A 24,429-nucleotide genomic window follows, 5' to 3' on the forward strand; every position below is an offset into this window, starting at 1 on the left:
TTCAAGTCCTACAAAGGTCTTTTAATTGTCTGGGCGACGCTTTTTACATTCTGAATCTGGCGTGAAACCGGCCATTTTTGACAGTCCCTCATCTGAAGTAACGGAAGGCCTGTTGCTTTCATTAAGCTGATTGTACATTTTCAACATTGTAGATCTGTGTGCACGGGCAGGATAAGCGGTGAAGTTGAATTTCTTTCAGGGTAGTTCTAATTAGATGTAAAAAGCAAGAAATTGAATGTCTGAAAGCAGTATATTGGTGAGACGAGGTGGCCGAGTGGTTAAGGCGATGGACTGTTAATCCGTTGTGCTCTGCACGCGTGGGTTCGAGTCCCATCCTCGTCGTTACTGTTTTACACGTTTGATGCTGATGCACTTTCCAAGCATTTCACTGAATCTTACTTGAAATACAATTTCGTGAAAATTGCACTGGTGTTGCTGGTCTGTGCCCCTGCATTGCTGGTCTGTGCCCCTGCATTGCACATATCTTGTTAAAATTAAAATATTCCAAGAAATTTCTCAACCCACCTTGAATGAAAGTGGAGATGAGATCGTGAATCGGAGATTGAGAACCCTCTCTTCCTTCTTCCTTCCTTTGAGATTGGCACCGAATGAAAAGACTAGCGGCAACAGAGGCAAATGATTAGGGAACAGGAATATAAATTTCTCCTTTGGAATTTCAAAAATATTTATCAAACTTAATGACGAGATTTTCTCTTTTTGGCTCATTGGTTGAGAAATAAATAATGCGCGAGAAATCCTCGTTCTTTTCAGCATTCTCTCATGGGATCTGAAGCCCCAGTTTAACATCTTACTAGAAAGACGGCACTGCCGACAGTGCAGCACTACCTCAGTACTGCCCTGGAGTGTCAGCCTGGATTATGCACTCAAGTCTCTGGAGTGAGGCTTGAGTATGCTACCGCTGAGCCACGGCTGACACCTAAACTCAGTTCATTTGGCTGGAGTAAAATGACGGAGATAATGGGAAAAATGATAATGGAGTAAACTTTCAACTTGGCGTCCAAGATTAAACCGGGCATCGATTTAGAAACAGCCCGATTGATGTTGCCATGGATTTCATAAGCTTTGAAAAACAGGCCTGTCTATAATGGGCGTGGTCGTGGTCAGTTGCGAATCAATCTGGGTCTGTTTGAACCAGGAGTGCTCACAGTCCCGGATCATTCTGTGTCTGTTTGAAATGGCAGAGCTCACAATCTCGGATCATGCCGTTTTTTTAGAAGCAGAGCGATTTCAGCTTTGATGACCAAGTTGTTGAGTTTAAGAAAATGTGTGAGGGCTCGTCCGGGATTTGAACCCGGGACCTCTCGCATTTTAATCGTGAAATGCCCAAAGCGAGAATCATACCCCTAGACCAACGAGCCGCCGATGTCATTTCCCATTTGCATTGAGTTTCACTGCGCTGGTGCGAATCCAGCTCACAGAGGACCTGTTAATACAGTTGCTATATTTTTATCTTTTCCTCAATCCACTTCTTTTTTCGAGCAGTTTCCTTGAACCTGCTCACAATTCGCCCCATAAAAAGAGATCCAGCGGCATCAGCGGCCGCATAGCCTGATGGATTAGGCATCTGACTTCTGTTGCAAATTCTTCAGTTATCAGAAGATTGAAGGTTCAAGTCCTACAAAGGTCTTTTAATTATCTGGGCGACACTTTTTATATTCTGAATCTGGCGTGAAACCGGCCATTTTTGACAGTCCCTCATCTGAAGTAACGGAAGGCCTGTTGCTTACATTAGCTGATTGTACATTTTCAACATTGTAGATCTGTGTGCACGGGCAGGATAAGCGGTGAAGTTGAATTTCTTTCAGGGTAGTTCTAATTAGATGTAAAAAGCAAGAAATGGAATATCTGAAAGCAGTATATTGGTGAGACGAGGTGGCCGAGAGGTTAAGGCGATGGACTGCTAATCCATTGTGCTTTGCACGCGTGGGTTCGATTTCCATCTGCGTCGTTACTGTATTACACGTTTGATGCTGATGCACTTTCCAAGCATTTCACTGAATCTTACTTGAAATACAATTTCGTGAAAATTGTACTGGTGTTGCTGGTCTCTGCCCCTGCATTACTCATATCTTGTTAAAATTACAATATTCCAAGAAATTTCTCAACCCACCTTGAATGAAAGTGAAGATGAGATCGCGAATCGGAGACTGAGAACCCTCTCTTCCTTCTTCCTTCCTTTGAGATTGGCACCGAATGAAAAGACTGGCGGCAAGCGAGGCAAATGATTAGGGAACAGGAACATAAATTTCTCCTTTGGAATTTCAATAATATTTATCAAACTTAAAGACGAGATTTTCTGTTTTTGGGTCTTTGGTTGAGAGATAAATAATGCGCGAGTAATCCTCGTTCTTTTCAGCATTCTCTCATTGGATCTGAAGCCCCAGTTTAACATCTTACTAGAAAGACGGCACTGCCGACAGTGCAGCACTACCTCAGTACTGCCCTGGAGTGTCAGCCTGGATTATGCACTCAAGTCTCTGGAGTGAGGCTTGAGTGTGCTACCGCTGAGCCACGGCTGACACCTAAACTCAGTTCATTTGGCTGGAGTAAAATGACGGAGATAATGGGAAAAATGATAATGGAGTAAACTTTCAACTTGGCGTCCAAGATTAAACCGGGCATCGATTTAGAAACAGCCCGATTGATGTTGCCATGGATTTCATAAGCTTTGAAAAACAGGCCTGTCTATAATGGGCGTGGTCGTGGTCAGTTGCGAATCAATCTGGGTCTGTTTGAACCAGGAGTGCTAACAGTCCCGGATCATTCTGTGTCTGTTTGAAATGGCAGAGCTCACAATCTCGGATCATGCCGTTTTTTTAGAAGCAGAGCGATTTCAGCTTTGATGACCAAGTTGTTGAGTTTAAGAAAATGTGTCAGGGCTCGTCCGGGATCTCTCGCATTTTAATCGTGAAATGCCCAAAGCGAGAATCATATCCCTAGACCAACGAGCCGCCGATGTCATTTCCCATTTGCATTGAGTTTCACTGCGCTGGTGCGAATCCAGCTCACAGAGGACCTGTTAATACAGTTGCTATATTTTTATCTTTTCCTCAATCCACTTCTTTTTTCGAGCAGTTTCCTTGAACCTGCTCACAATTCGCCCCATAAAAAGAGATTCAGCGGCATCAGCGGCCGCATAGACTAATGGATTAGGCATCTGACTTCTGTTGCAAATTCTACAGTTATCAGAAGATTGAAGGTTCAAGTCCAACAAAGGTCTTTTAATTATCTGGGCGACACTTTTTCTGTTCTGAATCTGGCTTCAAACCGACCATTTTTGACAGTCCCTCAACTGAAGCAGCGGAAGGCCTGTTGCTTACATTAAGCTGATTGTACATTTTCAACATTGTAGATCTGTGTGCATGGGCAGGATAAGAGGTGAAGTGGACTTTCTTTCAGGGTATTTCTGCTTAGATGCAAAAACCAGGAAATGGAATGGCTGAGAGCAGTGCATGGTTGAGACGAGGTGGCCGAGAGGTTAAGGCGATGGACTGTTAATCGAGAAGGCGGATCCCATCCTCGTCGTTATTACGTTTGATACTGGTCCCCTTTCCGAGCTTTTAACTGAAACTTGCCTAAAATAAACTTTCAAATGCAATTTCGTCAGAATCGCCCTGGTGCTCCTGGTCTGTGCCCCATGCATTACTCATATCTTGTTAAAATTAAAAGAGACCACTGCAATTCTTCAACATGTTGAATGAATGTGGAGCAGTGATCGTGATTCGGAGATTGTCGAACTCCTCCTTTCTTCTGCAGAGATTGTCACCGAATGAAAGGGTAGCGGGACCAGAGGCAAATGTTTAGGGAGCAGAAACATAAATTTCTCCTTTAGGAGGCAATGTAATTTCAAAAATATTTATCAACCTTAATGAAGAGATTTTCTGTTTTAGTGTCTTTGGTTGAGAGCTAAATAATGGGCGAGAAATCCTCGTTCTTTTCGGCATACTCTCATGGGATCGGAGGGCCCGGTTTAACGTCTTACCAGCAAGACGGGGGCACCAACAGTGCAGCACTACCTCAGTACTGCACGGGAGTGTCAGCCTGGATTATGTGCTCAAGTCTCTGGAGTGCTGCTTGACTTTGCCCCCGCTGAGCCACGGCTGACAGCTACACTCAATTCATTTGGCTGGAGAGAAATGACGGAGATAAATGTAAAAATTATAATGGAGTAAACCTTCAATTTGTCGTCCAGCAGAAGAGCGGGCATTGTAATCGGCCGCCTATTATAGAAACAGTCCGATTTATGTTGCCATCGATTTCATAAGCATTGAAAATCAGGCCTGACTTTAATGGAATGGGTCGTGGTCAGTTGTTAATCACTCTGGGTCTGTTTACACCGGGAGTGCTCACAGTCCCGGATCATTCTGTGTCTGTTTAAAATGGCAGAGCTCACAGTCCCGGATCATTCCGTTTTTTTTAACGTAGAGCGATTTCAGTTTTCATCACTGAGGTGTTGAGTTTAACTAAATGTGTCGGGGCTCTGTCCGGGATTTGAACTCGGGACCTCTTGCATTTTAAGCCACAGAAATTCCCGAAGCGAGAACATACCCCTAGACCAACGAGCCGCCGATGTTATGTTTCAAGTTGCATTGCGATTCCCTGCGCTGGTGCAAACCCAGCTCGCAGAAGTCCTGTTCATTCAGTTAAAATATGTTTATCTTTTCCTCAATCCGTTTCTTTTTGGCGAGCATTTTAATTGAATCTGATCACAATTGTCCCCATAAAAAGAGGTACAGCCGCATCAGTGGCCGCGTGGCCTAATGGATAAGGCGTCTGACTTCGGTTGCGAGGTATTTCAGTTATCAGACGATTACAGGTTCGAGCCTTGCCGCGGTCGTTCAATTAACTCGGCGACACTTTTTCTGTTCTGAATCTGGCTTCAAACCGACCATTTTTGACAGTCTCTCAACTGAAGCAGCGGAAGGCCTTTTGCTTACATTATGCTGATTGTACATTTTCAACATTGTAGATCTGTGTGCATGGGCAGGATAAGAGGTGAAGTGGACTTTCTTTCAGGGTATTTCTGCTTAGATGCAAAAACCAGGAAATGGAATGGCTGAGAGCAGTGCATGGTTGAGACGAGGTGGCCGAGAGGTTGAGGCGATGGACTGTTAATCGAGAATGCGGATCCCATCCTCGTCGTTATTACGTTTGATACTGGTCCCCTTTCCGAGCTTTTAACTGAAAATTGCCTAAAATAAACTTTCAAATGCAATTTCGTCAGAATCGCCCTGGTGCTCCTGGTCTGTGCCCCATGCATTACTCATATCTTGTTAAAATTAAAAGAGACCACTGCAATTCTTCAACATCTTGAATGAATGTGGAGCAGTGATCGTGATTCGGAGATTGTCGAACTCCTCCTTTCTTCTGCTGAGATTGTCACCGAATGAAAGGTTAGCGGGACCAGAGGCAAATGTTTAGGGAGCAGAAACATAAATTTCTCCTTTAGGAGGCAATGTAATTTCAAAAATATTTATCAACCTTAATGAAGAGATTTTCTGTTTTAGTGTCTTTGGTTGAGAGCTAAATAATGGGCGAGAAATCCTCGTTCTTTTCGGCATACTCTCATGGGATCAGAGGGCCCGGTTTAACGTCTTACCAGCAAGACGGGGGCACCAACAGTGCAGCACTACCTCAGTACTGCACTGGAGTGTCAGCCTGGATTATGTGCTCAAGTCTCTGGAGTGCTGCTTGACTTTGCTGCCGCTGAGCCACGGCTGACACCTACACTCAGTTCATTTGGCTGGAGAGAAATGACGGAGATAAATGGAAAAATTATAATGGAGTAAACCTTCAATTTGTCGTCCAGCAGAAGAGCGGGCATTGTAATCGGCCGCCTATTTTAGAAACAGTCCGATTTATGTTGCCATCGATTTCATAAGCATTGAAAATCAGGCCTGTCTTTAATGGAATGGGTCGTGGTCAGTTGTTAATCACTCTGGGTCTGTTTACACCGGGAGTGCTCACAGTCCCGGATCATTCTGTGTCTGTTTAAAATGGCAGAGCTCACAGTCCCGGATCATTCCGTTTTGTTTAACGTAGAGCGATTTCAGCTTTCATCACTGAGGTGTTGAGTTTAACTAAATGTGTCGGGGCTCGTCCGGGATTTGAACCCGGGACCTCTCGCATTTATAAGCCACAGAAATTCCCTAAGCGAGAATCATACCCCTAGACCAACGAGCCGCCGATGTTATGTTTCAAGTTGCATTGCGATTCCCTGCGCTGGTGCAAACCCAGCTCGCAGAAGTCCTGTTCATTCAGTTAAAATATGTTTATCTTTTCCTCAATCCGTTTCTTTTTGGCGAGCATTTTAATTGAATCTGATCACAATTCTCCCCATAAAAAGAGGTACAACCGCATCAGTGGCCGCGTGGCGTAATGGATAAGGCGTCTGACTTCGGTTGCGAGGTATTTCAGTTATCAGACGATTGCAGGTTCGAGCCTTGCCGCGGTCGTTCAATTAACTCGGCGACACTTTTTCTGTTCTGAATCTGGCTTCAAACCGACCATTTTTGACAGTCCCTCAACTGAAGCAGCGGAAGGCCTTTTGCTTACATTATGCTGATTGTACATTTTCAACATTTTTGATCTGTGTGCATGGGCAGGATAAGAGGTGAAGTGGACTTTCTTTCAGGGTATTTCTGCTTAGATGCAAAAACCAGGAAATGGAATGGCTGAGAGCAGTGCATGGTTGAGACGAGGTGGCCGAGAGGTTGAGGCGATGGACTGTTAATCGAGAATGCGGATCCCAACCTCGTCGTTATTACGTTTGATACTGGTCCCCTTTCCGAGCTTGTAACTGAAAATTGCCTAAAATAAACTTTCAAATGCAATTTCGTCAGAATCGCCCTGGTGCTCCTGGTCTGTGCCCCATGCATTACTCATATCTTGTTAAAATTAAAAGAGACCACTGCTATTCTTCAACATCTTGAATGAATGTGGAGCAGTGATCGTGATTCGGAGATTGTCGAACTCCTCCTTTCTTCTGCTGAGATTGTCACCGAATGAAAGATTAGCGGGACCAGAGGCAAATGTTTAGGGAGCAGAAACATAAATTTCTCCTTTAGGAGGCAATGTAATTTCAAAAATATTTATCAACCTTAATGAAGAGATTTTCTGTTTTAGTGTCTTTGGTTGAGAGCTAAATAATGGGCGAGAAATCCTCGTCTTTTCGGCATACTCTCATGGGATCGGAGGGCCCGGTTTAACGTCTTACCAGCAAGACGGGGGCACCAACAGTGCAGCACTACCTCAGTACTGCACTGGAGTGTCAGCCTGGATTATGTGCTCAAGTCTCTGGAGTGCTGCTTGACTTTGCTGCCGCTGAGCCACGGCTGACACCTACACTCAGTTCATTTGGCTGGAGAGAAATGACGGAGATAAATGGAAAAATTATAATGGAGTAAACCTTCAATTTGTCGTCCAGCAGAAGAGCGGGCATTGTAATCGGCCGCCTATTTTAGAAAGAGTCCGATTTATGTTGCCATCGATTTCATAAGCATTGAAAATCAGGCCTGTCTTTAATGGAATGGGTCGTGGTCAGTTGTTAATCACTCTGGGTCTGTTTACACCGGGAGTGCTCACAGTCCCGGATCATTCTGTGTCTGTTTAAAATGGCAGAGCTCACAGTCCCGGATCATTCCGTTTTGTTTAACGTAGAGCGATTTCAGCTTTCATCACTGAGGTGTTGAGTTTAACTAAATGTGTCGGGGCTCGTCCGGGATTTGAACCCGGGACCTCTCGCATTTATAAGCCACAGAAATTCCCTAAGCGAGAATCATACCCCTAGACCAACGAGCCGCCGATGTTATGTTTCAAGTTGCATTGCGATTCCCTGCGCTGGTGCAAACCCAGCTCGCAGAAGTCCTGTTCATTCAGTTAAAATATGTTTATCTTTTCCTCAATCCGTTTCTTTTTGGCGAGCATTTTAATTGAATCTGATCACAATTCTCCCCATAAAAAGAGGTACAACCGCATCAGTGGCCGCGTGGCGTAATGGATAAGGCGTCTGACTTCGGTTGCGAGGTATTTCAGTTATCAGACGATTGCAGGTTCGAGCCTTGCCGCGGTCGTTCAATTAACTCGGCGACACTTTTTCTGTTCTGAATCTGGCTTCAAACCGACCATTTTTGACAGTCCCTCAACTGAAGCAGCGGAAGGCCTTTTGCTTACATTATGCTGATTGTACATTTTCAACATTTTTGATCTGTGTGCATGGGCAGGATAAGAGGTGAAGTGGACTTTCTTTCAGGGTATTTCTGCTTAGATGCAAAAACCAGGAAATGGAATGGCTGAGAGCAGTGCATGGTTGAGACGAGGTGGCCGAGAGGTTGAGGCGATGGACTGTTAATCGAGAATGCGGATCCCAACCTCGTCGTTATTACGTTTGATACTGGTCCCCTTTCCGAGCTTGTAACTGAAAATTGCCTAAAATAAACTTTCAAATGCAATTTCGTCAGAATCGCCCTGGTGCTCCTGGTCTGTGCCCCATGCATTACTCATATCTTGTTAAAATTAAAAGAGACCACTGCTATTCTTCAACATCTTGAATGAATGTGGAGCAGTGATCGTGATTCGGAGATTGTCGAACTCCTCCTTTCTTCTGCTGAGATTGTCACCGAATGAAAGATTAGCGGGACCAGAGGCAAATGTTTAGGGAGCAGAAACATAAATTTCTCCTTTAGGAGGCAATGTAATTTCAAAAATATTTATCAACCTTAATGAAGAGATTTTCTGTTTTAGTGTCTTTGGTTGAGAGCTAAATAATGGGCGAGAAATCCTCGTCTTTTCGGCATACTCTCATGGGATCGGAGGGCCCGGTTTAACGTCTTACCAGCAAGACGGGGGCACCAACAGTGCAGCACTACCTCAGTACTGCACTGGAGTGTCAGCCTGGATTATGTGCTCAAGTCTCTGGAGTGCTGCTTGACTTTGCTGCCGCTGAGCCACGGCTGACATCTACACTCAGTTCATTTGGCTGGAGAGAAATGACGGAGATAAATGGAAAAATTATAATGGAGTAAACCTTCAATTTGTCGTCCAGCAGAAGAGCGGGCATTGTAATCGGCCGCCTATTATAGAAACAGTCCGATTTATGTTGCCATCGATTTCATAAGCATTGAAAATCAGGCCTGTCTTTAATGGAATGGGTCGTGGTCAGTTGTTAATCACTCTGGGTCTGTTTACACCGGGAGTGCTCACAGTCCCGGATCATTCTGTGTCTGTTTAAAATGGCAGAGCTCACAGTCCCGGATCATTCCGTTTTTTTTAACGTAGAGCGATTTCAGCTTTCATCACTGAGGTGTTGAGTTTAACTAAATGTGTCGGGGCTCGTCCGGGATCTCTCGCATTTTAAGCCACAGAAATTCCCGAAGCGAGAATCATACCCCTAGACCAACGAGCCGCCGATGTTATGTTTCAAGTTGCATTGCGATTCCCTGCGCTGGTGCAAACCCAGCTCGCAGAAGTCCTGTTCATTCAGTTAAAATATGTTTATCTTTTCCTCAATCCGTTTCTTTTTGGCGAGCATTTTAATTGAATCTGATCACAATTCTCCCCATAAAAAGAGGTACAGCCGCATCAGTGGCCGCGTGGCCTAATGGATAAGGCGTCTGACTGCGGTTGCGAGGTATTTCAGTTATCTAGACGATTGCACGTTCGAGCCTTGCCGCGGTCGTTCAATTAACTCGGCGACACTTTTTCTGTTCTGAATCTGGCTTCAAACCGACCATTTTTGACAGTCCCTCAACTGAAGCAGCGGAAGGCCTTTTGCTTACATTATGCTGATTGTACATTTTCAACATTGTAGATCTGTGTGCATGGGCAGGATAAGAGGTGAAGTGGACTTTCTTTCAGGGTATTTCTGCTTAGATGCAAAAACCAGGAAATGGAATGGCTGAGAGCAGTGCATGGTTGAGACGAGGTGGCCGAGAGGTTGAGGCGATGGACTGTTAATCAAGAATGCGGATCCCATCCTCGTCGTTATTACGTTTGATACTGGTCCCCTTTCCGAGCTTTTAACTGAAAATTGCCTAAAATAAACTTTCAAATGCAATTTCGTCAGAATCGCCCTGGTGCTCCTGGTCTGTGCCCCATGCATTACTCATATCTTGTTAAAATTAAAAGAGACCACTGCAATTCTTCAACATCTTGAATGAATGTGGAGCAGTGATCGTGATTCGGAGATTGTCGAACTCCTCCTTTCTTCTGCTGAGATTGTCACCGAATGAAAGATTAGCGGGACCAGAGGCAAATGTTTAGGGAGCAGAAACATAAATTTCTCCTTTAGGAGGCAATGTAATTTCAAAAATATTTATCAACCTTAATGAAGAGATTTTCTGTTTTAGTGTCTTTGGTTGAGAGCTAAATAATGGGCGAGAAATCCTCGTTCTTTTCGGCATACTCTCATGGGATCGGAGGGCCCGGTTTAACGTCTTACCAGCAAGACGGGGGCACCAACAGTGCAGCACTACCTCAGTACTGCACTGGAGTGTCAGCCTGGATTATGTGCTCAAGTCTCTGGAGTGCTGCTTGACTTTGCTGCCGCTGAGCCACGGCTGATATCTACACTCAGTTCATTTGGCTGGAGAGAAATGACGGAGATAAATGGAAAAATTATAATGGAGTAAACCTTCAATTTGTCGTCCAGCAGAAGAGCGGGCATTGTAATCGGCCGCCTATTATAGAAACAGTCCGATTTATGTTGCCATCGATTTCATAAGCATTGAAAATCAGGCCTGTCTTTAATGGAATGGTTCGTGGTCAGTTGTTAATCACTCTGGGTCTGTTTACACCGGGAGTGCTCACAGTCCCGGATCATTCTGTGTCTGTTTAAAATGGCAGAGCTCACAGTCCCGGATCATTCCGTTTTTTTTAACGTAGAGCGATTTCAGCTTTCATCACTGAGGTGTTGAGTTTAACTAAATGTGTCGGGGCTCGTCCGGGATCTCTCGCATTTTAAGCCACAGAAATTCCCGAAGCGAGAATCATACCCCTAGACCAACGAGCCGCCGATGTTATGTTTCAAGTTGCATTGCGATTCCCTGCGCTGGTGCAAACCCAGCTCGCAGAAGTCCTGTTCATTCAGTTAAAATATGTTTATCTTTTCCTCAATCCGTTTCTTTTTGGCGAGCATTTTAATTGAATCTGTTCACAATTGTCCCCATAAAAAGAGGGACAGCCGCATCAGTGGACGCGTGGCCTAATGGAAAAGGCGTCTGACTGCGGTTGCGAGGTATTTCAGTTATCAGACGATTGCAGGTTCGAGTCCTGCCGCGGTCGTTCAATTAACTCGGCGACAATTTTTCTGTTCTGAATCTGGCTTCAAACCGACCATTTTTGACAGTCCCTCAACTGAAGCAGCGGAAGGCCTTTTGCTTACATTATGCTGATTGTACATTTTCAACATTGTAGATCTGTGTGCATGGGCAGGATAAGAGGTGAAGTGGACTTTCTTTCAGGGTATTTCTGCTTAGATGCAAAAACCAGGAAATGGAATGGCTGAGAGCAGTGCATGGTTGAGACGAGGTGGCCGAGAGGTTGAGGCGATGGACTGTTAATCGAGAATGCGGATCCCATCCTCGTCGTTATTACGTTTGATACTGGTCCCCTTTCCGAGCTTTTAACTGAAAATTTGCGAAAATAAACTTTCAAATGCAATTTCGTCAGAATCGCCCTGGTGTTCCTGGTCTGTGCCCCATGCATTACTCATATCTTGTTAAAATTAAAAGAGACCACTGCAATTCTTCAACATCTTGAATGAATGTGGAGCAGTGATCGTGATTCGGAGATTGTCGAACTCCTCCTTTCTTCTGCTGAGATTGTCACCGAATGAAAGATTAGCGGGACCAGAGGCAAATGTTTAGGGAGCAGAAACATAAATTTCTCCTTTAGGAGGCAATGTAATTTCAAAAATATTTATCAACCTTAATGAAGAGATTTTCTGTTTTAGTGTCTTTGGTTGAGAGCTAAATAATGGGCGAGAAATCCTCGTTCTTTTCGGCATACTCTCATGGGATCGGAGGGCCCGGTTTAACTTCTTACCAGCAAGTCTGGGGCACCAACAGTGCAGCACTACCTCAGTACTGCACTGGAGTGTCAGCCTGGATTATGTGCTCAAGTCTCTGGAGTGCTGCTTGACTTTGCTGCCGCTGAGCCACGGCTGACACCTGCACTCAGTTCATTTGGCTGGAGAGAAATGACGGAGATAAATGGAAAAATTATAATGGAGTAAACCTTCAATTTGTCGTCCAGCAGAAGAGCGGGCATTGTAATCGGCCGCCTATTATAGAAACAGTCCGATTTATGTTGCCATCGATTTCATAAGCATTGAAAATCAGGCCTGTCTTTAATGGAATGGGTCGTGGTCAGTTGTTAATCACTCTGGGTCTGTTTACACCGGGAGTGCTCACAGTCCCGGATCATTCTGTGTCTGTTTAAAATGGCAGAGCTCACAGTCCCGGATCATTCCGTTTTTTTTAACGTAGAGCGATTTCAGCTTTCATCACTGAGGTGTTGAGTTTAACTAAATGTGTCGGGGCTCGTCCGGGATTTGAACCCGGGACCTCTCGCATTTTAAGCCACAGAAATTCCCGAAGCGAGAATCATACCCCTAGACCAACGAGCCGCCGATGTTATGTTTCAAGTTGCATTGCGATTCCCTGCGCTGGTGCAAACCCAGCTCGCAGAAGTCCTGTTCATTCACTTAAAATATGTTTATCTTTTCCTCAATCCGTTTCTTTTTGGCGAGCATTTTAATTGAATCTGCTCACAATTCTCCCCATAAAAAGAGGTACAGCCGCATCAGTGGCCGCGTGGCCTAATGGATAAGGCGTCTGACTGCGGTTGCGAGGTATTTCAGTTATCTAGACGATTGCACGTTCGAGCCTTGCCGCGGTCGTTCAATTAACTCGGCGACACTTTTTCTGTTCTGAATCTGGCTTCAAGCCGACCATTTTTGACAGTCCCTCAACTGAAGCAGCGGAAGGCCTTTTGCTTACATTATGCTGATTGTACATTTTCAACATTGTAGATCTGTGTGCATGGGCAGGATAAGAGGTGAAGTGGACTTTCTTTCAGGGTATTTCTGCTTAGATGCAAAAACCAGGAAATGGAATGGCTGAGAGCAGTGCATGGTTGAGACGAGGTGGCCGAGAGGTTGAGGCGATGGACTGTTAATCAAGAATGCGGATCCCATCCTCGTCGTTATTACGTTTGATACTGGTCCCCTTTCCGAGCTTTTAACTGAAAATTGCCTAAAATAAACTTTCAAATGCAATTTCGTCAGAATCGCCCTGGTGCTCCTGGTCTGTGCCCCATGCATTACTCATATCTTGTTAAAATTAAAAGAGACCACTGCAATTCTTCAACATCTTGAATGAATGTGGAGCAGTGATCGTGATTCGGAGATTGTCGAACTCCTCCTTTCTTCTGCTGAGATTGTCACCGAATGAAAGATTAGCGGGACCAGAGGCAAATGTTTAGGGAGCAGAAACATAAATTTCTCCTTTAGGAGGCAATGTAATTTCAAAAATATTTATCAACCTTAATGAAGAGATTTTCTGTTTTAGTGTCTTTGGTTGAGAGCTAAATAATGGGCGAGAAATCCTCGTTCTTTTCGGCATACTCTCATGGGATCGGAGGGCCCGGTTTAACTTCTTACCAGCAAGACGGGGGCACCAACAGTGCAGCACTACCTCAGTACTGCACTGGAGTGTCAGCCTGGATTATGTGCTCAAGTCTCTGGAGTGCTGCTTGACTTTGCTGCCGCTGAGCCACGGCTGATATCTACACTCAGTTCATTTGGCTGGAGAGAAATGACGGAGATAAATGGAAAAATTATAATGGAGTAAACCTTCAATTTGTCGTCCAGCAGAAGAGCGGGCATTGTAATCGGCCGCCTATTATAGAAACAGTCCGATTTATGTTGCCATCGATTTCATAAGCATTGAAAATCAGGCCTGTCTTTAATGGAATGGGTCGTGGTCAGTTGTTAATCACTCTGGGTCTGTTTACACCGGGAGTGCTCACAGTCCCGGATCATTCTGTGTCTGTTTAAAATGGCAGAGCTCACAGTCCCGGATCATTCCGTTTTTTTTAACGTAGAGCGATTTCAGCTTTCATCACTGAGGTGTTGAGTTTAACTAAATGTGTCGGGGCTCGTCCGGGATTTGAACCCGGGACCTCTCGCATTTTAAGCCACAGAAATTCCCGAAGCGAGAATCATACCCCTAGACCAACGAGCCGCCGATGTTATGTTTCAAGTTGCATTGCGATTCCCTGCGCTGGTGCAAACCCAGCTCGCAGAAGTCCTGTTCATTCACTTAAAATATGTTTATCTTTTCCTCAATCCGTTTCTTTTTGGCGAGCATTTTAATTGAATCTGATCACAATTCTCCCCATAAAAAGAGATACAGCCGCATCAGTGGCCGCGTGGCCTAATGGATAAGGCGTCTGACTTTTGGTTGCGAGGTATTTCAGTTATCAGACGATTGCAAGTTCGAGTCCTGCCGCGGTCGTTCAATTAACTCGGCGACACTTTTTCTGTTCTGAATCTGGCTTCAAACCGACCATTTTTGACAGTCCCTCAACTGAAGCAGCGGAAGGCCTTTTGCTTACATTAAGCTGATTGTACATTTTCAACATTTTTGATCTGTGTGCATGGGCAGGATAAGAGGTGAAGTGGACTTTCTTTCAGGGTATTTCTGCTTAGATGCAAAAACCAGGAAATGGAATGGCTGAGAGCAGTGCATGGTTGAGACGAGGTGGCCGAGAGGTTGAGGCGATGGACTGTTAATCGAGAATGCGGATCCCATCCTCGTCGTTATTATGTTTGATACTGGTCCCCATTCCGAGCTTTTAACTGAAAATTGCCTAAAATAAACTTTCAAATGCAATTTCGTCAGAATCGCCCTGGTGCTCCTGGTCTGTGCCCCATGCATTACTCATATCTTGCTAAAATTAAAAGAGACCACTGCAATTCTTCAACATCTTGAATGAATGTGGAGCAGTGATCGTGATTCGGAAATTGTCGAACTCCTCCTTTCTTCTGCTGAGATTGTCACCGAATGAAAGATTAGCGGGACCAGAGGCAAATGTTTAGGGAGCAGAAACATAAATTTCTCCTTTAGGAGGCAATGTAATTTCAAAAATATTTATCAACCTTAATGAAGAGATTTTCTGTTTTAGTGTCTTTGGTTGAGAGCTAAATAATGGGCGAGAAATCCTCGTTCTTTTCGGCATACTCTCATGGGATCGGAGGGCCCGGTTTAACGTCTTACCAGCAAGACGGGGGCACCAACAGTGCAGCACTACCTCAGTACTGCACTGGAGTGTCAGCCTGGATTATGTGCTCAAGTCTCTGGAGTGCTGCTTGACTTTGCTGCCGCTGAGCCACGGCTGACATTTACACTCAGTTCATTTGGCTGGAGAGAAATGACGGAGATAAATGGAAAAATTATAATGGAGTAAACCTTTAATTTGTCGTCCAGCAGAAGAGCGGGCACTGTAATCGGCCGCCTATTATAGAAACAGTCCGATTTATGTTGCCATCGATTTCATAAGCATTGAAAATCAGGCCTGTCTTTAATGGAATGGGTCGTGGTCAGTTGTTAATCACTCTGGGTCTGTTTACACCGGGAGTGCTCACAGTCACGGATCATTCTGTGTCTGTTTAAAATGGCAGAGCTCACAGTCCCGGATCATTCCGTTTTTTTTAACGTAGAGCGATTTCAGCTTTCATCACTGAGGTGTTGAGTTTAACTAAATGTGTCGGGGCTCGTCCAGAATTTGAACCCGGGACCTCTCGCATTTTAAGCCACAGAAATTCCCGAAGCGAGAATCATACCCCTAGACCAACGAGCCGCCGATGTTATGTTCCAAGTTGCATTGCGATTCCCTGCGCTGGTGCAAACCCAGCTCGCAGAAGTCCTGTTCATTCAGTTAAAATATGTTTATCTTTTCCTCAATCCGTTTCTTTTTGGCGAGCATTTTAATTGAATCTGATCACAATTCTCCCCATAAAAAGAGGTACAGCCGCATCAGTGGCCGCGTGGCCTAATGGATAAGGCGTCTGACTTCGGTTGCGAGGTATTTCAGTTATCAGACGATTGCAGGTTCGAGTCCTGCCGCGGTTGTTCAATTAACTCGACGGCACTTTTTCTGTTCTGAATCTGGCTTCAAACCGACCATTTTTGACAGTCCCTCAACTGAAGCAGCGGAAGGCCTTTTGCTTACACTATGCTGATTGTACATTTTCAACATTGTAGATCTGTGTGCATGGGCAGGATAAGAGGTGAAGTGGACTTTCTTTCAGGGTATTTCTGCTTAGATGCAAAAACCAGGAAATGGAATGGCTGAGAGCAGTGCTTGGTTGAGACGAGGTGGCCGAGAGGTTGAGGCGATGGACTGTTAATCGAGAATGCGGATCCCATCCTCGTCGTTATTACGTTTGATACTGGTCCCCTTTCCGAGCTTTTAACTGAAAATTGCCTAAAATAAACTTTCAAATGCAATTTCGTCAGAATCGCCCTGGTGCTCCTGGTCTGTGCCCCATGCATTACTCATATCTTCTTAAAATTAAAAGAGACCACTGCAATTCTTCAACATCTTGAATGAATGTGGAGCAGTGATCGTGATTCGGAGATTGTCGAACTCCTCCTTTCTTCTGCTGAGATTGTCACCGAATGAAAGATTAGCGGGACCAGAGGCAAATGTTTAGGGAGCAGAAACATAAATTTCTCCTTTAGGAGGCAATGTAATTTCAAAAATATTTATCAACCTTAATGAAGAGATTTTCTGTTTTAGTGTCTTTGGTTGAGAGCTAAATAATGGGCGAGAAATCCTCGTTCTTTTCGGCATACTCTCATGGGATCGGAGGGCCCGGTTTAACGTCTTACCAGCAAGACGGGGGCAACAACAGTGCAGCACTACCTCAGTACTGCACTGGAGTGTCAGCCTGGATTATGTGCTCAAGTCTCTGGAGTGCTGCTTGACTTTGCTGCCGCTGAGCCACGGCTGACACCAACGCTCAGTTCATTTGGCTGGAGAGAAATGACGGAGATAAATGGAAAAATTATAATGGAGTAAACCTTTAATTTGTCGTCCAGCAGAAGAGCGGGCACTGTAATCGGCCGCCTATTATAGAAACAGTCCGATTTATGTTGCCATCGATTTCATAAGCATTGAAAATCAGGCCTGTCTTTAATGGAATGGGTCGTGGTCAGTTGTTAATCACTCTGGGTCTGTTTACACCGGGAGTGCTCACAGTCACGGATCATTCTGTGTCTGTTTAAAATGGCAGAGCTCACAGTCCCGGATCATTCCGTTTTTTTTAACGTAGAGCGATTTCAGCTTTCATCACTGAGGTGTTGAGTTTAACTAAATGTGTCGGGGCTCGTTCAGGATTTGAACCCGAGACCTCTCGCATTTTAAGCCACAGAAATTCCCGAAGCGAGAATCATACCCCTAGACCAACGACCCGCCGATGTTATGTTCCAAGTTGCATTGCGATTCCCTGCGCTGGTGCAAACCCAGCTCGCAGAAGTCCTGTTCATTCAGTTAAAATATGTTTATCTTTTCCTCAATCCGTTTATTTTTGGCGAGCATTTTAATTGAATCTGATCACAATTCTCCCCATAAAAAGAGGTACAGCCGCATCAGTGGCCGCGTGGCCTAATGGATAAGGCGTCTGACTTCGGTTGCGAGGTATTTCAGTTATCAGACGATTGCAGGTTCGAGTCCTGCCGCGGTCGTTCAATTAAATCGGCGACACTTTTTCTGTTCTGAATCTGGCTTCAAACCGACCATTTTTGACAGTCCCTCAACTGAAGCAGCGGAAGGCCTTTTGCTTACATTATGCTGATTGTACATTTTCAACATTTTTGATCTGTGTGCATGGGCAGGATAAGAGGTGAAGTGGACTTTCTTTCAGGGTATTTCTGCTTAGATGCAAAAACCAGGAAATGGAATGGCTGAGAGCAGTGCATGGTTGAGACGAGGTGGCCGATAGGTTGAGGCGATGGACTGTTAATCGAGAATGCGGATCCCATCCTCGTCGTTATTACGTTTGATACTGGTCCCCTTTCCGAGCTTTTAACTGAAAATTGCCTAAAATAAACTTTCAAATGCAATTTCGTCAGAATCGCCCTGGTGCTCCTGGTCTGTGCCCCATGCATTACTCATATCTTGTTAAAATTAAAAGAGACTACTGCAATTCTTCAACATCTTGAATGAATGTGGAGCAGTGATCGTGATTCGGAGATTGTCGAACTCCTCCTTTCTTCTGCTGAGATTGTCACCGAATGAAAGATTAGCGGGACCAGAGGCAAATGTTTAGGGAGCAGAAACATAAATTTCTCCTTTAGGAGGCAATGTAATTTCAAAAATATTTATCAACCTTAATGAAGAGATTTTCTGTTTTAATGTCTTTGGTTGAGAGCTAAATAATGGGCGAGAAATCCTCGTTCTTTTCGGCATACTCTCATGGGATCGGAGGGCCCGGTTTAACGTCTTACCAGCAAGACGGGGGCACCAACAGTGCAGCACTACCTCAGTACTGCACTGGAGTGTCAGCCTGGATTATGTGCTCAAGTCTCTGGAGTGCTGCTTGACTTTGCTGCCGCTGAGCCACGGCTGACACCTACACTCAGTTCATTTGGCTGGAGAGAAATGACGGAGATAAATGGAAAAATTATAATGGAGTAAACCTTCAATTTGTCGTCCAGCAGAAGAGCGGGCATTGTAATCGGCCGCCTATTATAGAAACAGTCCGATTTATGTTGCCATCGATTTCATAAGCATTGAAAATCAGGCCTGTCTTTAATGGAATGGCTCGTGGTCAGTTGTTAATCAATCTGGGTCTGTTTACACCGGGAGTGCTCACAGTCCCGGATCATTCTGTGTCTGTTTAAAATCGCAGAGCTCACAGTCCCGGATCATTCCTTTTTTTTAACGTAGAGCGATTTCAGCTTTCATCACTGAGGTGTTGAGTTTAACTAAATGTGTCGGGGCTCGTCGGGGATTTGAACCCGGGACCTCTCGCATTTTAAGCCACAGAAATTCCCGAAGCGAGAATCATACTCCCTAGACCAACGAGCCGCCGATGTTATGTTTCAAGTTGCATTGCGATTCCCAGCGCTGGTGCAAACCCAGCTCGCAGAAGTCCTGTTCATTCAGTTAAAATATGTTTATCTTTTCCTCAATCCGTTTCTTTTTGGCGAGCATTTTAATTGAATCTGATCACAATCCTCCCCATAAAAAGAGGTACAGCCGCATCAGTGGCCGCGTGGCCTAATGGATAAGGCGTCTGACTTCTGTTGCGAGGTATTTCAGTTATCAGACGATTGCAGGTTCGAGTCCTGCCGCGGTCGTTCAATTAACTCGGCGACAATTTTTCTGTTCTGAATCTGGCTTCAAACCGACCATTTTTGACAGTCCCTCAACTGAAGCAGCGGAAGGCCTTTTGCTTACATTATGCTGATTGTACATTTTCAACATTGTAGATCTGTGTGCATGGGCAGGATAAGAGGTGAAGTGGACTTTCTTTCAGGGTATTTCTGCTTAGATGCAAAAACCAGGAAATGGAATGGCTGAGAGCAGTGCATGGTTGAGACGAGGTGGCCGAGAGGTTGAGGCGATGGACTGTTAATCGAGAATGCGGATCCCATCCTCGTCGTTATTACGTTTGATACTGGTCCCCTTTCCGAGCTTTTAACTGAAAATTGCCTAAAATAAACTTTCAAATGCAATTTCGTCAGAATCGCCCTGGTGTTCCTGGTCTGTGCCCCATGCATTACTCATATCTTGTTAAAATTAAAAGAGACCACTGCAATTCTTCAACATCTTGAATGAATGTGGAGCAGTGATCGTGATTCGGAGATTGTCGAACTCCTCCTTTCTACTGCTGAGATTGTCACCGAATGAAAGATTAGCGGGACCAGAGGCAAATGTTTAGGGAGCAGAAACATAAATTTCTCCTTTAGGAGGCAATGTAATTTCAAAAATATTTATCAACCTTAATGAAGAGATTTTCTGTTTTAGTGTCTTTGGTTGAGAGCTAAATAATGGGCGAGAAATCCTCGTTCTTTTCGGCATACTCTCATGGGATCGGAGGGCCCGGTTTAACTTCTTACCAGCAAGTCGGGGGCACCAACAGTGCAGCACTACCTCAGTACTGCACTGGAGTGTCAGCCTGGATTATGTGCTCAAGTCTCTGGAGTGCTGCTTGACTTTGCTGCCGCTGAGCCACGGCTGACACCTGCACTCAGTTCATTTGGCTGGAGAGAAATGACGGAGATAAATGGAAAAATTATAATGGAGTAAACCTTCAATTTGTCGTCCAGCAGAAGAGCGGGCATTGTAATCGGCCGCCTATTATAGAAACAGTCCGATTTATGTTGCCATCGATTTCATAAGCATTGAAAATCAGGCCTGTCTTTAATGGAATGGGTCGTGGTCAGTTGTTAATCACTCTGGGTCTGTTTACACCGGGAGTGCTCACAGTCCCGGATCATTCTGTGTCTGTTTAAAATGGCAGAGCTCACAGTCCCGGATCATTCCGTTTTTTTTTAACGTAGAGCGATTTCAGCTTTCATCACTGAGGTGTTGAGTTTAACTAAATGTGTCGGGGCTCGTCCGGGATTTGAACCCGGGACCTCTCGCATTTTAAGCCACAGAAATTCCCGAAGCGAGAATCATACCCCTAGACCAACGAGCCGCCGATGTTATGTTTCAAGTTGCATTGCGATTCCCTGCGCTGGTGCAAACCCAGCTCGCAGAAGTCCTGTTCATTCACTTAAAATATGTTTATCTTTTCCTCAATCCGTTTCTTTTTGGCGAGCATTTTAATTGAATCTGATCACAATTCTCCCCATAAAAAGAGATACAACCGCATCAGTGGCCGCGTGGCCTAATGGATAAGGCGTCTGACTTCGGTTGCGAGGTATTTCAGTTACCAGACGATTGCAGGTTCGAGTCCTGCCGCGGTCGTTCAATTAACTCGGCGACACTTTTTCTGTTCTGAATCTGGCTTCAAACCGACCATTTTTGACAGTCCCTCAACTGAAGCAGCGGAAGGCCTTTTGCTTACATTAAGCTGATTGTACATTTTCAACATTTTTGATCTGTGTGCATGGGCAGGATAAGAGGTGAAGTGGACTTTCTTTCAGGGTATTTCTGCTTAGATGCAAAAACCAGGAAATGGAATGGCTGAGAGCAGTGCATGGTTGAGACGAGGTGGCCGATAGGTTGAGGCGATGGACTGTTAATCGAGAATGCGGATCCCATCCTCGTCGTTATTACGTTTGATACTGGTCCCCTTTCCGAGCTTTTAACTGAAAATTGCCTAAAATAAACTTTCAAATGCAATTTCGTCAGAATCGCCCTGGTGCTCCTGGTCTGTGCCCCATGCATTACTCATATCTTGTTAAAATTAAAAGAGACCACTGCAATTCTTCAACATCTTGAATGAATGTGGAGCAGTGATCGTGATTCGGAGATTGTCGAACTCCTCCTTTCTTCTGCTGAGATTGTCACCGAATGAAAGATTAGCGGGACCAGAGGCAAATGTTTAGGGAGCAGAAACATAAATTTCTCCTTTAGGAGGCAATGTAATTTCAAAAATATTTATCAACCTTAATGAAGAGATTTTCTGTTTTAATGTCTTTGGTTGAGAGCTAAATAATGGGCGAGAAATCCTCGTTCTTTTCGGCATACTCTCATGGGATCGGAGGGCCCGGTTTAACGTCTTACCAGCAAGACGGGGGCACCAACAGTGCAGCACTACCTCAGTACTGCACTGGAGTGTCAGCCTGGATTATGTGCTCAAGTCTCTGGAGTGCTGCTTGACTTTGCTGCCGCTGAGCCACGGCTGACACCTACACTCAGTTCATTTGGCTGGAGAGAAATGACGGAGATAAATGGAAAAATTATAATGGAGTAAACCTTCAATTTGTCGTCCAGCAGAAGAGCGGGCATTGTAATCGGCCGCCTATTATAGAAACAGTCCGATTTATGTTGCCATCGATTTCATAAGCATTGAAAATCAGGCCTGTCTTTAATGGAATGGCTCGTGGTCAGTTGTTAATCAATCTGGGTCTGTTTACACCGGGAGTGCTCACAGTCCCGGATCATTCTGTGTCTGTTTAAAATGGCAGAGCTCACAGTCCCGGATCATTCCTTTTTTTTAACGTAGAGCGATTTCAGCTTTCATCACTGAGGTGTTGAGTTTAACTAAATGTGTCGGGGCTCGTCGGGGATTTGAACCCGGGACCTCTCGCATTTTAAGCCACAGAAATTCTCGAAGCGAGAATCATACTCCCTAGACCAACGAGCCGCCGATGTTATGTTTCAAGTTGCATTGCGATTCCCTGCGCTGGTGCAAACCCAGCTCGCAGAAGTCCTGTTCATTCAGTTAAAATATGTTTATCTTTTCCTCAATCCGTTTCTTTTTGGCGAGCATTTTAATTGAATCTGATCACAATTCTCCCCATAAAAAGAGGTACAGCCGCATCAGTGGCCGCGTGGCCTAATGGATAAGGCGTCTGACTTCGGTTGCGAGGTATTTCAGTTATCAGACGATTGCAGGTTCGAGTCCTGCCGCGGTCGTTCAATTAACTCGGCGACAATTTTTCTGTTCTGAATCTGGCTTCAAACCGACCATTTTTGACAGTCCCTCAACTGAAGCAGCGGAAGGCCTTTTGCTTACATTATGCTGATTGTACATTTTCAACATTGTAGATCTGTGTGCATGGGCAGGATAAGAGGTGAAGTGGACTTTCTTTCAGGGTATTTCTGCTTAGATGCAAAAACCAGGAAATGGAATGGCTGAGAGCAGTGCATGGTTGAGACGAGGTGGCCGAGAGGTTGAGGCGATGGACTGTTAATCGAGAATGCGGATCCCATCCTCGTCGTTATTACGTTTGATACTGGTCCCCTTTCCGAGCTTTTAACTGAAAATTGCCTAAAATAAACTTTCAAATGCAATTTCGTCAGAATCGCCCTGGTGTTCCTGGTCTGTGCCCCATGCATTACTCATATCTTGTTAAAATTAAAAGAGACCACTGCAATTCTTCAACATCTTGAATGAATGTGGAGCAGTGATCGTGATTCGGAGATTGTCGAACTCCTCCTTTCTTCTGCAGGGATTGTCACCGAATGAAAGATTAGCGGGACCAGAGGCAAATGTTTAGGGAGCAGAAACATAAATTTCTCCTTTAGGAGGCAATGTAATTTCAAAAATATTTATCAACCTTAATGAAGAGATTTTCTGTTTTAGTGTCTTTGGTTGAGAGCTAAATAATGGGCGAGAAATCCTCGTTCTTTTCGGCATACTCTCATGGGATCGGAGGGCCCGGTTTAACTTCTTACCAGCAAGTCGGGGGCACCAACAGTGCAGCACTACCTCAGTACTGCACTGGAGTGTCAGCCTGGATTATGTGCTCAAGTCTCTGGAGTGCTGCTTGACTTTGCTGCCGCTGAGCCACGGCTGACACCTGCACTCAGTTCATTTGGCTGGAGAGAAATGACGGAGATAAATGGAAAAATTATAATGGAGTAAACCTTCAATTTGTCGTCCAGCAGAAGAGCGGGCATTGTAATCGGCCGCCTATTATAGAAACAGTCCGATTTATGTTGCCATCGATTTCATAAGCATTGAAAATCAGGCCTGTCTTTAATGGAATGGGTCGTGGTCAGTTGTTAATCACTCTGGGTCTGTTTACACCGGGAGTGCTCACAGTCCCGGATCATTCTGTGTCTGTTTAAAATGGCAGAGCTCACAGTCCCGGATCATTCCGTTTTTTTTAACGTAGAGCGATTTCAGCTTTCATCACTGAGGTGTTGAGTTTAACTAAATGTGTCGGGGCTCGTCCGGGATTTGAACCCGGGACCTCTCGCATTTTAAGCCACAGAAATTCCCGAAGCGAGAATCATACCCCTAGACCAACGAGCCGCCGATGTTATGTTCCAAGTTGCATTGCGATTCCCTGCGCTGGTGCAAACCCAGCTCGCAGAAGTCCTGTTCATTCACTTAAAATATGTTTATCTTTTCCTCAATCCGTTTCTTTTTGGCGAGCATTTTAATTGAATCTGATCACAATTCTCCCCATAAAAAGAGATACAGCCGCATCAGTGGCCGCGTGGCCTAATGGATAAGGCGTCTGACTTCGGTTGCGAGGTATTTCAGTTATCAGACGATTGCAGGTTCGAGTCCTGCCGCGGTCGTTCAATTAACTCGGCGACACTTTTTCTGTTCTGAATCTGGCTTCAAACCGACCATTTTTGACAGTCCCTCAACTGAAGCAGCGGAAGGCCTTTTGCTTACATTAAGCTGATTGTACATTTTCAACATTTTTGATCTGTGTGCATGGGCAGGATAAGAGGTGAAGTGGACTTTCTTTCAGGGTATTTCTG

The 24,429-nt window shown here is 44.8% G+C and overlaps 13 non-coding genes across 13 annotated transcripts; 6 read left to right on the forward strand and 7 right to left on the reverse strand.

Moving 5' to 3' along the window:
* The first annotated feature begins 260 nt into the window (after positions 1 to 260).
* On the forward strand, positions 261 to 342 carry trnan-guu (transfer RNA asparagine (anticodon GUU)). The gene has a single exon. It is a non-coding gene; the product is annotated as a tRNA-Asn (tRNA).
* A 949-nt stretch (positions 343 to 1,291) lies between these two features.
* On the reverse strand, positions 1,292 to 1,379 carry trnap-ugg (transfer RNA proline (anticodon UGG)). Its single transcript is given in 2 exon segments — positions 1,292 to 1,327; positions 1,344 to 1,379. It is a non-coding gene; the product is annotated as a tRNA-Pro (tRNA).
* Positions 1,380 to 6,113: 4,734 nt separating this feature from the next.
* On the reverse strand, positions 6,114 to 6,204 carry trnap-agg (transfer RNA proline (anticodon AGG)). Its single transcript is given in 2 exon segments — positions 6,114 to 6,149; positions 6,169 to 6,204. It is a non-coding gene; the product is annotated as a tRNA-Pro (tRNA).
* Positions 6,205 to 7,730: 1,526 nt separating this feature from the next.
* On the reverse strand, positions 7,731 to 7,821 carry trnap-agg (transfer RNA proline (anticodon AGG)). Its single transcript is given in 2 exon segments — positions 7,731 to 7,766; positions 7,786 to 7,821. It is a non-coding gene; the product is annotated as a tRNA-Pro (tRNA).
* Positions 7,822 to 11,210: 3,389 nt separating this feature from the next.
* trnar-gcg (transfer RNA arginine (anticodon GCG)) lies at positions 11,211 to 11,301 on the forward strand. Its single transcript is given in 2 exon segments — positions 11,211 to 11,247; positions 11,266 to 11,301. It is a non-coding gene; the product is annotated as a tRNA-Arg (tRNA).
* A 1,255-nt stretch (positions 11,302 to 12,556) lies between these two features.
* trnap-cgg (transfer RNA proline (anticodon CGG)) lies at positions 12,557 to 12,646 on the reverse strand. The gene is given in 2 exon segments: positions 12,557 to 12,592; positions 12,611 to 12,646. It is a non-coding gene; the product is annotated as a tRNA-Pro (tRNA).
* Positions 12,647 to 14,174: 1,528 nt separating this feature from the next.
* trnap-cgg (transfer RNA proline (anticodon CGG)) lies at positions 14,175 to 14,264 on the reverse strand. The gene is given in 2 exon segments: positions 14,175 to 14,210; positions 14,229 to 14,264. It is a non-coding gene; the product is annotated as a tRNA-Pro (tRNA).
* Positions 14,265 to 17,680: 3,416 nt separating this feature from the next.
* trnar-ucg (transfer RNA arginine (anticodon UCG)) lies at positions 17,681 to 17,771 on the forward strand. The gene is given in 2 exon segments: positions 17,681 to 17,717; positions 17,736 to 17,771. It is a non-coding gene; the product is annotated as a tRNA-Arg (tRNA).
* A 1,526-nt stretch (positions 17,772 to 19,297) lies between these two features.
* trnar-ucu (transfer RNA arginine (anticodon UCU)) lies at positions 19,298 to 19,388 on the forward strand. Its single transcript is given in 2 exon segments — positions 19,298 to 19,334; positions 19,353 to 19,388. It is a non-coding gene; the product is annotated as a tRNA-Arg (tRNA).
* A 1,256-nt stretch (positions 19,389 to 20,644) lies between these two features.
* On the reverse strand, positions 20,645 to 20,734 carry trnap-cgg (transfer RNA proline (anticodon CGG)). The gene is given in 2 exon segments: positions 20,645 to 20,680; positions 20,699 to 20,734. It is a non-coding gene; the product is annotated as a tRNA-Pro (tRNA).
* A 1,798-nt stretch (positions 20,735 to 22,532) lies between these two features.
* Positions 22,533 to 22,623, forward strand: trnar-ucg (transfer RNA arginine (anticodon UCG)). The gene is given in 2 exon segments: positions 22,533 to 22,569; positions 22,588 to 22,623. It is a non-coding gene; the product is annotated as a tRNA-Arg (tRNA).
* Positions 22,624 to 23,878: 1,255 nt separating this feature from the next.
* On the reverse strand, positions 23,879 to 23,968 carry trnap-cgg (transfer RNA proline (anticodon CGG)). Its single transcript is given in 2 exon segments — positions 23,879 to 23,914; positions 23,933 to 23,968. It is a non-coding gene; the product is annotated as a tRNA-Pro (tRNA).
* A 181-nt stretch (positions 23,969 to 24,149) lies between these two features.
* Positions 24,150 to 24,240, forward strand: trnar-ucg (transfer RNA arginine (anticodon UCG)). Its single transcript is given in 2 exon segments — positions 24,150 to 24,186; positions 24,205 to 24,240. It is a non-coding gene; the product is annotated as a tRNA-Arg (tRNA).
* The last annotated feature ends 189 nt before the right edge of the window (positions 24,241 to 24,429 follow it).

The sequence above is a fragment of the Somniosus microcephalus genome, unplaced genomic scaffold (assembly GCF_052327205.1).
Source record: "Somniosus microcephalus isolate GS21.2 unplaced genomic scaffold, FLI_Smic_1.0 unresolved_chr1, whole genome shotgun sequence".
NCBI lineage: Eukaryota > Metazoa > Chordata > Chondrichthyes > Squaliformes > Somniosidae > Somniosus > Somniosus microcephalus.